We start from the raw sequence: 15,207 nt of genomic DNA on the forward strand, positions 1-15,207 counted from the left end.
GAAATAGCGGCTCCGGTCTATAAAACCGAAATTAAAGGTGGTGTGGATCCGTTGCACTGACCACGTGACACCCTCTATCCGCTAAAGTTCGCACGAACTTTGCCAAGAAGCTTTGGTCACTCGGTCGGTATAGTTCACTTGCGGACTACAGGCGACAAAGTTTGTTTTTGTTCTTACGCGTGTTTGGTATCTGACTATGTTATGTAATTCTCACGCCGTAAGGATATTCATCGAAGTTCATATTTGAGAGGTCTATTTTTTAAACTGTTCCATCTTGAACCAAAAGGAAAGAGACCACTGGAAAGACCAAGGCGTAGGTGTGTGAGGTGTGTGGACAATATTAAAATGGTTCTTAGAGAGATCGGATGGGATGGTATAGATTGAATTGATCTGGCTCAGGATAGGGACTAGTGGAGGGCTCTTCTGAACACTGTAATGATCCTTCGGGTTCCATAAAATGCTGGGAAATTCTTGAGTAGCTGCAGGATTGGCAGATGCTCCAGAAGGGCTCAGCTCCATGAGTAAGTAAGTGAGTAAGTTCCATCTGCAACTGATTTATATTTTTCAGAAAATTAAGGAGGGATAAAGGAAAGAAATAAAGCACGTAAAATATAAAGGATCGAAGGAAATGATTCCCGTTGAATGCCAAAGGGATTTTCTCGTACTAAATATAAACTAAGCAAGTAATCCTACAGCACTTGAAGTGTTATCATTCTTATTGTAGCTTTGTGTCAAATCCTTCACGTTAAGCCGTAGTCCTGCTGGTTGCACGTAATTTCACGTTAGTTGCAAATGTCTGGATTTGCAGAGAACTGTGGTGAAGTTTTGCCAAAAAACCGAAAGAAGAAACGAAAGAAAAAGAGGATAAATGACTGAGTTTGCAAAACGAGACACATGGAGTGAGACGACCACTGCACGCTTTTCTGCACACAACTACTAATCAAAAGTTTCGTATGTCACCGAGCCAGTGCGAGGCAAATCACCACGACGTAGCAAAACATGAACGTCTACTATGTGAGTTTGTATGACCGTTATTACACATAAAGAAGGGCAGCGGTGGCTCCTGATATCAGATTTTTTTTTATTTTATTTCATATCAAGATGAATGCTGATAATTTAGTTGAAAGTCCCTTTCTACGCATAAAATACAATTCAGCCACATTTGGGGTTGTAGATAGTCTAGAAATGTAGCTAGTCGTTTCTTTCTCCCTTTTACTTCTCCAATCTTCAGTCTCCAAATTCCACCCACAAACAATCATTTCGTTTTCTTTTGCATCTGGTATTCATCAGTGTCAGATAAAATATAGAAACAAAGAATTTTGAGGTTTGGCAAGAATGTGTACTCTGTTCCTCAATTTGAGGAGTTCTGTCTTCTGGGATATGTCACATAGGAAGCCAAGTAAGATACTGGCGTGACGCAGCAGAAAAAGCAACCCATTTTCTTGCTGTCTGCTTCATAATGCTATTTCGCTTGGATTCTTCTTCGATCCTGAAGATTGTGACATGTTCCACCGAAACGTCTGTTGATTTTCACCAGACTACATAGTGTTACATCAAATAAGACACGAAACGGTTGTGAGAACCTCTAATTTTCTTTGTATTCATTTAACGAATACTCGAACGTGAGGACACTCGAGTATGTAAATATAATTTTTATTTCATATTTTATTTAAAATTATGCTAAATCCCTCAACTATTATTACTCAATACATAAGATAAAATTTAAAAATATAAATTAAAAACATTCCACGCTTACATAAAAAAACCTTCGACTAATGTTAAATAATTTCTTCTCAAAATAAATTAGAATATATTTCGGTCTTATTTCTTAGTGCAAGGAACTAAGCAGCTAATGAATTCTTAAGAGAATGAACTATGGAAAGAACGTAACGGAAAACAGAACCACAGGCAAAATTATAGTTTCGTAACTTATGCTTATGTTAAATAAATGTAATCTTTAAGGGTCATCTTAACCCAAGGTCTCTTCAGGTATTTAGAAATGTAAGTAATTTCCTTCGTGTTTCTGGCCTCTACAAAGAAAAGGATTTTTTTTTCATGTTACTCTTACGAAATTATAAAATTATATATCTGACTGTATTGTAGCTAGGTATATATGCAATTATTAGATCTATATGTTATCCGGAGTAAAAGGATTTAAATGAAATTAGTATTGTCATCTGCTATAAGATGAAGTATTTGTGTCTCCCAATGTCCTTCCGTCCTATCAGTCTGGTAGTTGCTAGGGTCTATAATGCATAAGGCGATCTATGTATACCGCTGCTTTATTTCTAGTCAAACATGAAATTTAATACGTAAAATTATTTATTAAAACTGTACAAAACACAGCTAAATAGCATTATTTAACAATACTAAAAATATCTGACAACATATTTTCGCTTTTAGAACCTGAATTTATTTACAAATAAGAACAATTACTTCCCATTGCACAAAATTCAGTGTAACAATTAACATACAATTAAGGTTCTATTTTATTGTACATGAGGTCTAAAAGGTTATTAAAAATGCTCCCAGGTGATGAATCTGTTCTGTAGACCTAGAAAGTTACAAGGATTAAATACATTCATATTAAAAATGTGTACCTTGTGTTAGCTGCACCCTATAATTCGAAATATTAACGAATATGTGAGGCATAAAGGCATTTCAGGTGAACGGAGAAGCTCATGGAGGTAGGCCTAGGCCCACTGGGGCTGTAGCGCCAAGGAAAAAATAAGGCATTTCAGACGTTAAGCTGTATTGCTTGATACAGATTAATTTAATGGCTAGCTTAATGAACATTTCTCCATTCCTGTCATTCTGTGATGTGTGAAATCAATCATCAAACTGTCCTGTTCCTCTTATCATTTCTGCATTACTTCGAGTCCTTATATAGGACATTTCTTGCTTATGCTTTCAGTAACATGTACTCGTATTGGCAGAACACATTTCGTAGTGAATGAAAACTGGAGCAAGTACGTGGCAGTTAAGGCCGCGCCATAGCTTAAGCGGTTAGTCGCTGGCTTCCCACCGCGGCGGCCCGGGTTCGATCCCGGCTCTGGTCAAGTGGGATTTGTGGAGGACAAAGTGGAGCTGGGGAGGGTTTTCTCCGAGTACTTCGGTTTCCCCTGCCAATCTTCATTCCTCCAATTGCTCCACAATCACCCTCACCTCTCATCTTGGGCTGGTACAATAGGCCAGAAGTGGCCGCAGTACAAAGGACTTAGTCTCACTCCACTAGCAATAAAAAAAACGTGGCAGTTAAATTAACTGTGTGGTAATAAAAAAGATTACACAAAAATGAATGGTTTGCGAAGCAAATGAAAGCAATTAATAATGTAATGTAAGCACAGTTTCTCCTCCATGGAATATTACCATAAAATCTGCTTATGGTAGTAACTCATGGAACTAATATTGTTATTTGTGGCCCCGGTGGATGACAGCCTGCACTCTTAAGCACAGATGGAATTTTATAAGGGCAATTTGTTAGTAATTTCAGGATTATTGCAACATATCATCAGCAATGAGCCATGCATTATTGCTAGAAATTTAATTTGGAAACGTAGTGTTTTCTCTTTTCTAGAATACCTGACGATGGACAGAGTCCAAACCCGCAGTAAATCTCAGTCTCCGAAGGGTTATAACCATTTTGTCGTAATTTAAGTAAGGTATGATCATCATCATCATATTATTATTATTATTATTGCAATTTGTAAATGTACCTTAATTATAACTGAACCACGTAAAAAGACTCTAAAATTAACGAATATATCTATCATTATTGTGGATCAGTATGGCTGACGTCTTCCTAAATTTAATTATGATTTCTGCAAAAATTAGTAACAAATCACAGCTTCTTTATTTATGAAGAAAAACTGTTAGAATTGGGCAAATATATTACCACGGGACCGCTGGAAGTAAGTTACTTTTCATATACGCTTTCGCCACGTGCTCTAACAGTAAACGGAATGTTATTTCGAGCAGCCATTTTCTTTCAAATTGAGTTAATATTTTTTTTTGTGATCACATGCGAATATTCTCTAGATGGAAATCAGTTCAGGTAGACAAAGCATATTCCTACACCATCGATGTGTTTCCTTGATTGGAAGCCTCACGTAGGAACGGAAAATTGTTTACTTGTGTCCATCTTAAACGTAATAACAAATATACTGAACGAAGAGCTCTGTCTTCCGAGATATAACGCCGTGCAGTGCGTTGAAATTCGACCGACGTTTCGGATGAACATACGGCCTCCATCATGACAGTCGAAGAAAAAACCAAGCATGAAAACCAGAGTGCTGCTTCACGCTGAATTCTTGCTTCGCTTTTTCTTCAAGCCTGAAGATAGAGGCGACATGTTCCTCCGAAACATCTGATAAATCTTAACCACCGCTGTGAGAACCTCAAATCCTAAAAATTATACTGGACGTATCTGTACGTACCTCCGGTTCCTTGGTTCGACAACCGACGATGCCATTTGAAACCTGTAATGAGAGGATAATTATGAACACTCGGTAGAAATACGTAGGCCTTTTATAACTAAATAGATCTTTCTAAAGTATGATTTTTTAAGGGTGTAGCATTTTATACAGACTATTTTGAAGACAGGAGCCAAGGTAGCTCAGTCAGTACAGTGACTAGGCTATGGGCCAGACCATCGAGGAATCTGGCTTCGATTTCTGATAAGGCAAACAATTTTTTTCCTTCTCCATAGCGTCCAGGCCACCCCTGGCACTCACTCAGCCCCCTATATAATGATTACCGGGTGCTGGGTTTGTGACAGGGGCGTGGAGCTGACCCCTCACCTGCATCTAGTAGAGAGATCAAGAATCGTAGAAATAAATCTCCCCCCCCCCAATATGTCTTTACGGCGTGGTACTTAATTAATTAAGCCCAGAAAGAAATTTACATTTTTGCCGACCTTACCATTCTGAATCACAGGCATTGGAATTACGAATTGAGCAGTCCCGCATGTAGAACGAAGTTTTTACCACGCTTCTATGAAAGGCAGTGGTCCAGTTAATTTATGACGGCCTCTGACCTCTGCGGGTTTGTAGGGAAACTACGGATTCTGGGAGGAGGGTAAGCCCCTGAGCTCGCTTGTCAGTAACAGAAGACGAGGATGCGAGAACATTTAGCTATAGATCGGTTCAGCTCTCTTGCATATCTGTTCTGTTTGAACCACCGTAGTTTGCTTTAATCTATGCGGTGACTTCCTTCATAAGCATGTTAATCTGATTAGATTTCTCAGTCAGAGCCAGTTTTGGTTTATTTTTATACCCTTAATCTCTGCTCCTATCTGTCACCGTACTTCCCCGATGGACCTCTTCATAAATTCACAGGGAGCAATGTACTGATTATGTGCAGGCTTTATGTGGTCTATTTATCACAAATTAAATGCGGAAATTATGTTTAGTTTTAAATATTTCTCTGATATTATATGTTTCCAACACATTCTAATATTTACGATATCCCTTTAACGAAATTGTGTTCTGAAGGTCAGAGTTCTTGACTACAGATCCAGAGGTCCCGGATTCGATTCCCGGCGCTACCACATTTTCTGTGAAGTAGTGGGTCTGGAACGGGGTCCACTCAGCCTCCTGAGGATAATTGAGGAGCTATTTCAAGGAAATAGCGGCTCCGGTCTAGAAAATCGAAATTAAGGGCCGTGGGAATCCGTTGCGCTAACCACGTGACACCCTCTATCCGCTATAGTTAGCTCTAACTTCGCTGACAAGCGGCAGTCGCTCGGTCGGAACAGTTCGCTTGCGGACTAAAGGCCACGGAGTATATTTTTCTTTGTAATTATTATTGTACTTAATTGCGTCCCATTCTCAATCTAATAATTTTTTGTCGTTAACTCTATAAATAAAAAATTAGAGATATCAGTTGAGTGCCAAGTCCTGTCTAACGTTACGGGGAATAAAGAAAATTACGTATTAAAATCTAACAATCAAGTTCCTTCCGTCAAATGTGACACTTTTTAAGTTTTCCACCTCGTCACCACCTGCCTTACATGTTTCGGCTCACCACGGAGCCATCATCAGAGGCATTTATAGTAGAAAAAGAAATCACCAACACACAAAACTTCACTTTGTNTGTGGAAAGCCTTTAGTGAACCGACACTCTGGGTAATTTTAACTATTGTAATTGTTTTAATTAACTGGAACGTGGCTATTTTTAACAAAGTGAAGTTTTGTGTGTTGGTGATTTCTTTTTCTACTATAAATGCCTCTGATGATGGCTCCGTGGTGAGCCGAAACATGTAAGGCAGGTGGTGACGAGGTGGAAAACTTAAAAAGTGTCACATTTGACGGAAGGAACTTGATTGTTAATTTGTTAGTGTGACGGACCAGAATGAAAGACCTTAAACTTATTAAAATCTCCTTAATTTTTTGCCTTCACTAAAGAAGTTATGGGAGTAATGAGAAACACATAAAAATATCAATCACAGAAACTGACGGAAAGAGAGCACAAGGGAGACGTAGGTGTAAGTGGGAGAAGAGTATTAAAACGGATCTTTAATACGAGTGTAAGTATTCTGTGAAGAAGAATTGAATTCAGCAGGCTCGGGGTAAGATCTGTTGTCTGGCGTCTACGAGTATGAGTACCGTAATGAAAGGACCTCTACTTGTCAATCTGCTTTCACGCTAGTTTCTTGCTCCGGTTATTCTTGGATTCTGAAGTGTTCCTCCGAAACGTCCGTTAACTTTCAGCCGACTACATTGCGTTATATTCCAGAAGATAGTACTCTTCAAATTGAATATGTTTAAAGAACAGGAGAGTTAAGAAAGAGGCAGGTATATAGGACCCATTATGTATGTCTATTGGGATGAAGGAGGAATTTCAATTTCTGTCTCATCTTCATCTCTGAAACTCATTATAATAGCATCTAATTATATGAAATTACTTGCCCCACTTCATATCCAGTCCTCGTGAATGAAATTCTACTTTAAGCATCATCTTCATCTCAGAGAGAGATGAAAATTATATGTGACATTTCGTGTGAGCCGTGCGCTCTGTGACGACTATGTGAGATAATGAATGGATATCACATTTATCATACCGCAATTAATATTGTGATCCGTTGCTAGGTAACACATAAACAAGTATCACAACGACGGAAACGCAAGCAAAAATAAAACCTTTGGAAATGATGTTTTCTGTGCGATCCGTGCCAAAATTGTATATCGAGCGTGAAAGAGACATTTGGTGCCGTAATGCAACAAAATGACTGCTTTAGTTCATAGGCCACTGAGAGTCATAGCATTTAATGCAAATGGCATTTGGAGGCAGCATTTGAATTACTTTTTTGTGAGACAGTCGGTAAAGACGTAAGCATAGGACATTGTTGGGATCCGTTACCAGGCAAGAGTTAGTGAAGACAAAAAATAGAGCGTGTCCTTTGATTGGAACCAAAGTGCTCAAAAGTGAGAGCGTTGTAATTAGTTGAAGTTACGATTTATGTGGTAGAGTCATTAAGTTCGTGGAAAGTGGTTTCATTGCATCATGTTACAAGGTATTCACATACACTTACACAGATCCACATCGGCCCTCAGAATAGTTGCCGTTGGACGCTATGCAAGTCTGCCAACGTTGATATGGCTGTCGAAAACACTGCTGGAACATATTGGCAGGAAATTCCCGTACGACGCTTTGCGACCATTCCACGAACTTATTGACTGTGGTGGTATAAGTGTTCAATAAATCCAGTCACCAATCCAAACCCCGTGTTGAATCACACGTGACAATATTCTCTCAAGGTGAGAGCACTAAAAACCTTCAGGCAGCAGCTGTGATTTGTGTCCCATGAATTCGCCTAGTTATACGCACTGATTGTATAATTCATAATTCAAGCCCGTCATTCGTTATATTATCGTTAAAAATTGAGAAGATTATATGTGGTATGTCAAATAGCACAAAATTTACTGAACCCTCTAGTACTTCATTTCTCGCAGAATCTTTTAAATATATTCCCATTTATATGCAATGGGTAATCAACACAGTATCCATTAAAACGTTTATTAACTATAAATAATTAATAACATTGGTTAATTTTCAAGGTGAAAACAATCCAAGAGAGGACGAATATTTGTATGTAGGGCCGAGCTGAATGTATGCTCATGTTGTGATATTTATTTACTCACATTTTTACGATTTAATGACGCTGTCTCAAACTGAGGTTTTTGTGTCGAATAATGGGATGATGTACGAATAATACTTTACTGCGATATTCGATATGCTGCTTCATAAACACTCGAGCTTAACTCCACTCCCCCATACACCTTAATGGCGTAGTGCTTACTGAGTTAAGTAAAGGGACACCTTTACCATTTTAGTCTTATTCGCTGTAATATTCGTAGCCTAATATATATATATATATATTGAAACGTGTTTCGTTACTGAATACGCCGTAGAGATCGTTAATTGCTTTATTCAACAATCTACAAGAATAGTCACTTTGATGTCACTTTGAAGTGACAGTGAGACTGTTAAAATTCCGTTGCCAGGATACGACTAGTAAAGAGTGAGAACCCTAATGCATGTGTAACGGTGAAATGTAAAGTGTGTAGATCGGCGATAGCGCGGTATTGCCTGTAGTCCCAAGTTGTGTGAATAATATGTCAATAAATCCAATAATCCCATCCAGAACCCGTCTTATAAGTTACACGCAAAGCCACCCCTACACCTGACAATATTTCTGTCTTGTGAGATGTACCCCCTTATAGTCCAGCAATTCTTTAATTAAATTCCTGAGGAAACTGCTGCCTGTACAAGATGTTTCACGACTTTAGGGCATAACTGTAGGAGGTGATTTCCTAGGTCTTTGTGATCAAAAAATTTCATATAAACATGTGTTCGATTTTGGACGGTTACGGAGTTACGACCATTTTAAACTCAGAATAGAAGGTAACGATTACTGAGAATAAACGGAACAAAATAATAAACCAGCATAATACATGATACATTTAAAGTATGAATGTAAAGTTAACTTCGTGAAATTGCCTACAATTTGAATTTATTGGTGCTCAAAGCCGATTTTCGAAATTGCCACCGGCGGCCGCAACACAGGCTGCCGCCCGGTTGTGAACCGCGCGGGTACATACCAACCCACCACGCCTTAGGTACCTCACAAGTGACGAGATAACGAGAACGCTCTGTCTGTAGCTGGCTAAAAATTGCGACCCGTCAGATGATAGACTCGGTTCACACGAGGGCGTGTACGGGAATGAAAAAAACGGTCATAACTCCGTAACCGTCCAAAATCGGACACATGTTTATATGAACTTTTTCGATCACAAAGACCTAGGAAATCACCTCCTGCAGTTATTCTCTAAAGTCGTGAAACACTCTGTATTTATCCACTCTGAAGTTGGAGGCAGCAGATAACCCCTAAACACTAATGAACATCTACCACACTGAAAAATTCCGGATCTCAAGGAACTAATTTTCATAGTCACTGTCATAAGAACTGTACATTTCGCTGATATCAATATAATAATTTGTTACATAATAATAATAATAATAATAATTTAGAACACTTGTGGTACGTTTTCTGAATGAAGCGTATGAAATGAACTTATAATGAGGAGATGTGAGTGCACGTGTTTGTCCATCCGAATAGCTAGCCCTGGATTCTGTTCATTCGATTCCATTGGTGTGTTCTCGTACACCACTCAAGTTAAATGAATTCCTTTATGGTCCGCATCATCCATTGTGATTTCTGCTTCGTACCTAAACCTCAAACCGGATTCTGTCAATCTACGTGAAAGCAGCTTATCCTACGAAGGGCACACAATATGACAATGCATTCCATTAAATTACAGAAATTAATTTGAAACATTCCGTCTAGTTTATATTAAATAAATTATAATTATTTATATTTATACATAGTTCAGGACCATTCCTCAAGAAGGGCTTAGCTCCATGAGTAAGTAAGTAAGTAATATGAGGGTAATAATCACGGTAGCCGAGCGGTCTAAGTCATGCACTGTCTTCGCTCGCTCGGAAACCGAGATCGTGGGTTCGAATCCCACGATGTTTGTGTGCGTTTTTCTGTGTTTGTCTACAGGTAGAGGCCTTACGACGAGCTGATCACTCGCCCAAGGAGTCCTACCGAATGTGTAAGATCTAATAAACCGAAGTGAAACGGGAGTTTCATGGTGGTAGGCCTAGGCCCAAATTGGGGCTGTAGCGCCACAGGAAAAAGGAAAAATGAGGGTAATAAACAGTTGCTTTATACTGAAATAATGCATTAGGCTAATGTCACTTCGAAGACGTAGACATAGATTGCAGGATAATATTAAAATTGTTCTTAAAGAAATAAAGTGTGAGAATGTGGACTGGATTTAACTGGCTCATAGAATTGTCCATTGATAGGACCGTGTTAAAACTGCCATATACTTCCAGAGTCCATTAAATAAGCACACTTTATTGGTCTAGATGTTTATAAGCTTCTCAGCCAGAAATGTGCTCCATAGAATTTGTTTCGTAGACCACAATACAAATGAAATAAGTTACATATTATTATAGATAAATTTAATTTTATACATTGTATTTCCAGTTCCTAATCATATCTATAATGTACTTAGGCCTGTTAATTGATCAATAAAATATTTATTTTTAAAATGGATGGATTCAGTACATCATAAATATGGACTTAGATTATGTCATTTATGGCTAAACATGACATGGCGTACTGTATTTTTTTTCGATCTCATTTTAGTAGCCCTCTTTAAAGCAACCAGCTCCTACTTTCATTTACATTGTAAAACATTGTCCCCCAAACTTTGTTGATATCCATATAAAAGCGAATGTGTCTATTACATATTTAACACGAATTGAATATAGCGGCAGTACAAACTGAAATTATCTACATGAATGTAAAATATGTGTTTATACAGTATGTTTCAATTCTGTTTATGAGTGTTCTTTGTCAACATTCGGCTTCAGAAATTTGCTTTCATAGAATTTCATGAAAAAGCAGCTAACCATAATATTAATTAAAACAAATAATAATAATATTGAGAATAATATTTTAAGTTTAAAATAAACCCTAAAATCATTCGTAAACGCAGCTATGCTACGATAAATTTATGTAATATTTTAATCACAATAAATACCCTAAATTTCACAGAAATACTTAAGCTAAATTAATAAAACAGTGAACTTATTATTTGGTTATCCTGTTATAATTCTGTCTCTGTTTAATCACACAGATTACAGGTGTTCCTCGAATATATAACCTGATTTCAGTTAGATGCAAGAAAAACCGTGGGACGATGCAATGCGACTTTCCTTTATCTTGTCGGAGCCAAGTATATTTCTAGTAGAAAAGCACCGAAAATAATTAAAGAAGTTTCGGACATAAGCTACGGGAGAAAACAGTGGTTCAGAGTCTGGACTGTAATAACTCATCTGCGAGCTGGGATAGCTCAGTCGGTATAGCGACTGACTACGGGTTGGACGACTGAGAGGTCGGAGTTCGCGTCCCGGTAGGGTCAAGAATTTTTTCTTATTCATATCGTCCAGACCTGCTCTGGGGTCCACCCACCCTCTATTCATAGATACCGGGGACTTATTCTTCGGTGGGAAAGCGGACGTGGCGTCAAGCTGACCACTCACCTCCAGGTAGTGCCGAGGTCAAGAAAATGTGGATCTATACATCCACTCTCCCATACGCCTTCATGGTGTAGTGCTTAATTAGTTAAGAACAGGGACAACTTTACCTTAATAACTTTCTCACTTAAATATCAGGGTGCTATAATTATCCCATCACAAGCGTGTACCTCAGTGCCACATGTATTCGGAGATCAGAGTCCTTGGTGATATCGGTTTAGTCCCTTCGTATAGACACGTATGTAGTGACAAGACACGGGGTTTGTGTTGGTCACTGGATTTGCTGAACACGTATATCTCGTGACTACAGTTAATTATAGCGCGATCACAAATTCACGGATGTTACAATTGACTATAGACGGCATTAGTCTTCTCAGTCTGCTGTGTCATCACCATGCGCTACCTGATGACGGCTCCAAACGTCGTAGATTCTTCGACTTACGTATTCATGGCTCCTGTCCTCTCTGGCTAGCGCCCGTCTCACATTAACTCCTCATGGCAGCAACTCCTGGCCACTGTCTCATAGACGCGTCTGGCCCCCACTGGCTAACACTATCTTCCGCCTCGTCTGCTGACTGCTAACCACTCCCTACTCGACTGACCCTTCGTCGGTTTCGGTTCTCCAGATACAGCCTCTGCATGTACCCAACAGAGAACACCACTCCCCACAGTTCCTCTGTTGCTACGCTGATATGGTGTTTACGTGTTTACCATGCCGTAAGCTAGCAACTGGCGCCATCTCTGATTAAAAATTCTGTTTTTCAGCGGATATGCCACAATATTGTGATGATCTGGATTATGATATTTTGTAGTTTGGTAGATGATGGCCACATCTTGAGATGAACACAGTTTATCCATCTTCAGGGCGGATGTGGGCAAATTTGTAGAGTGACAGGTTGTAACATATTGCAGAATGTGTTTGTGGGGACGAAACTGGATACTGAACGAACCAATAGGAGTAAGGATAGGGGTTCCGGTAGTACCTCTCTTCATATCCACTTTCACGTTCCATTAATACTCTGAAGATGTAACTAGAGTTTTCTCTCGAAACTTCAGTAAATACCTACCTGATTACATGCCATGATATTCCAGAAGACAGTTAATATTACGACTCGTTAAAAAGCGCCATTTGTCGCATCCGATTAATAGACAAAATATATCCCTGTAACAGGCCATGGAGGCCCATAGGGTTGTGAGACGTCGAGGCTCACACATCTTCTAGACAATCGGCTCAGACATTACGGTAAAGTTGTCAGCCTTAAGAGCCTGCCGCCCTTTATCCCCCAGAAAGATTCCTGGTACTCATTTCTATTAGAGGCTGAGTCGACCCCAAGGCCATAGTGCGGCTGGAAGGATTAGGTAAATTGAAAAATATCCACCTCATCGGGAATCAAACCCGCGACCTTTCAGCATGTAGCATAGTGCCTCAATCAACTACCGTTAATAGCTACGCAGCTGAGTTTACTAACATTATATTACAGAGTAAAGAATAGTGTAGGATTACCTAGAGAAGATAGAACTTCTTCACAGATAAAACAACCTGTCTTTTCTTTCCCACACTATGCAATATTAAAATGAATGTCTAGGAGAGATTAACTGGAGGGAATTCTAATTATTCTGTACGAAAGTACGCCTTTTTCTTTCCTTGACACTACAGCCCCAGTGGGCCTAGGCCTACCTCCATGAACTTTTCCGTTCACTTCGGTTTTTCTAGATCTTACACATTCGGTAGGACTCCCTGGGCGGGTGATCAGCTCGTCGCAAGGCCACTACCTGTACACAAACACAGAGAAACACACACACACAAACTAAACATCCATGCCCTGAGTGGGATTCGAACCCACGATCCCGGTTTCCAAGCGAGCGAAGACAGTGCATGCCTTAGACCGCTCGGCTACCTTGAACGGCAGTGCATAAGAATAATATATAAGAATTCAGTTCATACCTCACAGGAAACAGATCCGAACCCACGATCCCGGGTTCCGAGCGAGCGAAGACAGTACATGCCTTAGACCACTGGGCTATCGTGACCGGCCCGAAAATACGCTTACCGCAATTTTATGGAGTATGGACGGCCTAGACATTGCTGGGAGAATCATACTACACCGGGGTCGAGATTATAGCATGCAGCAAGATGGCCGCTGGGTTTGTAATGGGCCCTACTGATTCTCCCAGGGAGGTTTCCAGATAACACTTGGCGGAACTTTTCGCTGTACTAGATATAGAACGGAATTTAGGATCCGTGATATGAGGAACTGAAGAAAAACACTTATCATAATCAACGTAGCTCAGAAGGAAGTCAGGAATAACTACAAGGAGAGATAAATTGTGGAACTGCTTCGTGTAAAACAAGTAGTCGTGTTACCCGTTTGGTCTTCCATCATAAAGCATAGAGAAAATGTTTGCGAAGTATTATTACATTCTTATCAATTTCCGTTGACTTGCTTCTTAGTTATATTTCACTTTGAGCTTTGTTAATAATACGTTCCATATTTTTAAAATTAATGATATGCTTGAAGTAGTCAGTAAAACAAGCTGACTGTTGAAAGTTAATTAAATAAGTTATATGACTAATGACTATGGTTAAAATAATTTATATTTCCGAAGCAAGAAAAAAATTAGACAGCGGTACTATGCTGAGCTGTATGTAGCAGCCTGATGCGTATGATTTATGCCATGGAAAGTGACAGCCCGTCAGACCATAAATTCAAGTCAGGGACCAAGCTGCTTCTCTTCTGAATCTTAATCATAAGGCCCGCGGTTCGATTTCATGAGACCGGTGTGATGAGTGAGGTTTGATGTAGTTTAACTTATTCTCTGTACATGAATTCGCGTTAGCGTAGTTGGTTAAGGCATTATGCTACAAGCCGGAAGGTCGCAGGGTCGAATCCCGATGAAGTGGATTTTTTCAATTGACCTAATCCTTGCAGCCGTACTATGGCCCTGGGGTCGACTCAGGCACTAAGAGAAATTAGTACCAGGAATATTCCTGCAGGGTAAAAGGCGGCTGGCACGTAAGGCTGACAACCTCACCGCCATTTGTGAGCCAACTCTCTAGAAAATGTGGGGGCCTCAACCTCACAACCCTATGGGCCTCTACAGGGATAGCTTTACTTTACTTACTTACTAATCATGCATTTCACAGAGTAATAACAACGCTATAGATCCGTATTCTGAAGATTCTAGGTTTAAATCTCAACCAGGACAACGATTGTCCTAAGTTTTTTATCTTCTCAGCCCCGGAAAATGCCAGGACCTCTATCAACCCATAGGCGTTTCTTCTTCCAAATCCTTTCAAATTTATCACGTGTCAGCGATCTTACAATTAGACCCTATATAGTCCATAAACTGAGAGCGTCGTTATACCAGTATTATTATTATTATTATTATTATTATTATTATTATTATTATTATTATTATTATTATTAGTGGGGTGAGCTCGAGTCCGCTCGATACTGTGGCCATTTCTGGCCTATTGTACCAGCCTCAAATGATAGGTGAGGGTGATTGTGGAGCAATTGGTGGAATGAAGCTTGGCAGGGGAAACTGAAGTACTCGTAAAAAAAAAACCTGGCCCAGCACCACTTTCTCCAC

The 15,207-nt window shown here is 39.5% G+C and overlaps 1 protein-coding gene across 3 annotated transcripts in view; it reads right to left on the reverse strand.

The window, feature by feature from the left end:
- Positions 1–15,207, reverse strand: part of LOC111870265 (neuronal growth regulator 1) — a 408,356-nt gene that overhangs the window by 190,868 nt on the left and 202,281 nt on the right. For all 3 annotated transcript variants that reach the window (XM_023862392.2, XM_033753744.1, XM_033753745.1), the window contains exon 3: positions 4,437–4,478. The gene's annotated coding sequence lies outside the window, so the exon portion shown is untranslated. The remainder of the gene's footprint in view (positions 1–4,436; positions 4,479–15,207) is intronic.

The sequence above is a fragment of the Cryptotermes secundus genome, unplaced genomic scaffold (genome assembly GCF_002891405.2).
Source record: "Cryptotermes secundus unplaced genomic scaffold, Csec_1.0 scaffold94, whole genome shotgun sequence".
Taxonomy (NCBI): domain Eukaryota; kingdom Metazoa; phylum Arthropoda; class Insecta; order Blattodea; family Kalotermitidae; genus Cryptotermes; species Cryptotermes secundus.